Source organism: Otolemur garnettii, unplaced genomic scaffold (genome assembly GCF_000181295.1).
Source record: "Otolemur garnettii isolate 467f Iridium unplaced genomic scaffold, OtoGar3 scaffold00159, whole genome shotgun sequence".
Classification (NCBI taxonomy): Eukaryota; Metazoa; Chordata; class Mammalia; order Primates; family Galagidae; genus Otolemur; species Otolemur garnettii.
This window is the reverse complement of record NW_003852554.1, coordinates 297,147-300,733: the sequence shown is the minus strand read 5'-3', so window position 1 is coordinate 300,733 and position 3,587 is coordinate 297,147.

Here is a 3,587-nt window from a genome sequence, read left to right as displayed (position 1 = left end):
AAAAGTTCACAGCAACCTCAAACTCTTGGGCTCAAGGGATCAGCATCCCAAGTAGCTGGGACTACAGGCACCCACCACAATGCCCTGCTAGATTTTCTATTTTTTGTAGAGACAGGGTCTCACTCTTGCTCAGGCTAGTCTCAAACTCCTGAGCTCAAGCAATCCTCCCAACTCAGCCTCCCAGAATGGTAGGATTACAGGCATGAGCCTCTGTGCCTGGCTGAGATCATATTTCTTTCTTTCTTTCTTTTTTTTCTGAGACACTCTCACTTGGTCACCCTCGGTAGAGTGCCGTGGATCTTAGCTCACAGCAACCTCAAACTCTTGGGCTCAAGAGATTCTCTTGCCTCATCCTCCCAAGCAGCTGGGACTATAGGTGCCCTCTACAATGCCCAGCTATTTTTTCTGATGGGGTCTCACTCTGGCTCAGGCTGGTCTCAAACCCGTGAGCTCAGGCAATCCACCTGTCTCAGCCTCCCAGGTGCTAAGATTATAGGTGTGACCCACAGCACCCAGCTGAGATCATGTTTCTTTTTAAAAAAAAATTTTCAATGGAGCAAAATGGCAACCCACAGAATGAGAAAAAATATTTGCAAATCACATATCTGATAAGGGATTAATAATCAGAATATACAGAGGACTCCTAAAACTTAATAACAACAACAGCCCAGTGATGACAGTTGAATGAGTCATTGTCCTTTGGCATGGCTTCTACATCAGAGCAAAAGACTTCTCAGACGGGAGAAGCTAAGCTCCAGACAGAGCTAAGCTATTAGCCAGAGAGGAAGAGTCAATAGATACACAGGCCATGAGCACAGGGGCGTACACCGTCTTTACTGGCTTCTACGTGGGGAGGTCGTCTAGAAGTCCTATGCTAGAGGCTAGGACTCATGGCCCTGAGTGCCTTGCATATAGGAGATACTCAGTAGTACTAAATCAAAGCATATAAACAAGGACTGGGTTAATCATAGCTACTGGAATAAAGGATAACATTCAGGGCGGTGCCTGTGGCTCAAAGGAATAGGGTGCCGGACCCATATAACAGAGGTGGCAGGCTCAAACCTGGCCCCGGCCAAAAAAAAAAGTCTGCATGTATGAAATTATATCTTCTTTTTGTCTTTTAAAGCTTAAATAAGATTATTAGCTCTTAATTTACTTTTATCACCTGAACACCAAATGAATTTTCAAAATAAATGTTTTACTAGCACTTACTAAAAAAAAAATTTCAAACTGGGCAAAGGACTTGAATAGAAATTTCTCCAGAGAAGATACAGAAATGGCTGATAGGCCCTTGAAAAGATACCTAACATCATTAGTCACTGGGGAAATGCTTGTCAAAAGTACAATGAGGTACCGCCTCACACCTATTAGGATGGCTACTAGAAAAAAAACAGCAAGAGCCGAAGTGAATATGAAGAAATTGGAACCCTTGCACACTGTTGATAGGAATGTAATAGGAAAGCAATATAGTGGTTCCTCAAAAAATAGAATTATCAGATGATTAGCAATTTCACTTCCGGGTATATACCCCCCAAATTGAAAGCAATGTCTCAAGAGATATGTGTACACCCATGTTCACAGAAGGTTAATCATAATAGCTAAAATGTAGAAACAACCCAGGAGTTCAACAGTGTATGAATGGATAAGCAAAATGTGATATAGCCATACAATGGAATGTTATACACCCTTAAAAAGGAGGGAAACTTTGTAATACACTACAACCTGGATGATGTTATGCCCAGTGAAGTAAACCAATCATAAAAAGATAAATAATGTATGACTTCACCTATTTGAGGTAGAGTTGTCAAAATCATAGAGACAGAAAGTAGGGAGGTAGTGGCCAGGGGCAGGGGAGAGGGAAGTACTAAGAAGTTGTCATTTAATGGGTATAGAGTCGAATTTTGTTTGGGTGTTTTTGCTCAGGCTAGAGTGCAGTGGCATCATCATAGTTTACTACAAACTCACACTCCCAGGCTCAGATGATTCTCCTGCCTCAGACTCATAAATAGCTAGGAGTATAGGCACATGCCACTATCACTGGCTAATTTTTCTATTTCTTGTAGAAACAGGGTCTCACTCTTGCTCACGCTGGTTTCAAACTCCTGGCATCAAGTGATCCTCCTACCTCAGCTTTCCAGAGTACTAGGATTACAAGCATGAGCCACCTCATCAGGCTGAATTTTCAGTTTTATAAGATGAAAAAGTGTGAGAAGTGGTGATAGTTGCATAACAATATGAATGCACTTAATACCACTGAACTGTATACTTTTTTTTAAATTGAGACAGAGACTCACTTTGTAGCCCTCGGTAAAGTGCCACGGCTTCACAGATCACAGCAACCTCAAACTCGGGCTTAAGCTATTCTCCTGCCTCAGCCTCCTGAGTAGCTGGGACTACAGGTACAGGCATCTACCACACATGCTCAGCTATTTTTAGAGATGAGGTCTCACTCAGGCTCAGGCTGGTCTCAAACTGGTGAGCTCAGGCGATCCACACACCTTGGCCTCCCAGAATGTGAACTGTACACTTTAAAAAGGTTAAGATAGTGCAGACATGGTGTCTCACTCGTGTAATACCAGCACTTTGGTAGACCGAGACAGGAGAATTGCTTGAGGCAAGGAGTTTGAGACCAGCCTGAGCAACATAGTGAGGCCCCATCTCAACAAAAAATTAGCCACGTGTAGTGCATGCCTATAGTTCCAGCTATATGAGAAGCTAACACAGGAGGATCCCTTGAGCCCAGGAGCTTGAGGTTGTAATGAGCGATGATCATGCAACTACACTCCAGCCTGTGCTACAGAATGAGACCCTGTCCCTAAACATAAATAAAGAAATAAAAGTTAAGATAGTCATTTTATGCTAGGTGTGTGTGTGTGTATGAGATATGTACTTTTACCACAATTTAAAAATTAGGGGGAAATGTAATGTAGTCTGATGAGTTCTGGAGCTAAAGTTCTCTCTCCTCAAAGAGCTCTCGGAAATGTAAATAGACAATATCACAACATGATAATTGCCACATCAAGGATATGTACAAAATATTATGAGGACACAAATAAGGAATAATCTAATTTTGCCTAGGAGAGAATAAGTTTGTAGGGAAGGAACAATCAACAAAAGTTTGGGTAATAAGAAAAAAAAGAAAAAAGAAAGTCTGGGTAATAGAAGACATTGGAATCATGAAGGGTGAGTGGACTTAGCCAGGAAGAGGAAAGAAAGAACATGCAAGATACAAAAGAGAGAAGGGGCAGGGCATGTTTCAGGAACCTGCAGGAACTGGCGGACTGGAGGGCGAGGTAGAGGAGATGGTACTGGAGAGACGAGCAAGGCAAGATCAAGAGGCCTGTATTACCGTGCTACACTTCAGCTGAACTTGAAAGGTAGTCCTTAAAGGGTTTTATCCAAGAGAAGGATACAGTCATATGTGGATATTTAAAAAGATTAATCTGGCTCAGTGCCCGTAGCACAGCAGTTATGGCACTGGCCATATATACTGAGGCTGGCAGGTTTGAACCCAGCCTGGGCCAGCTAAGCAACAATGACAACTGTAACAGCATTGTGGCGGGTGCCTGTAATTCCAGCTACTTGGG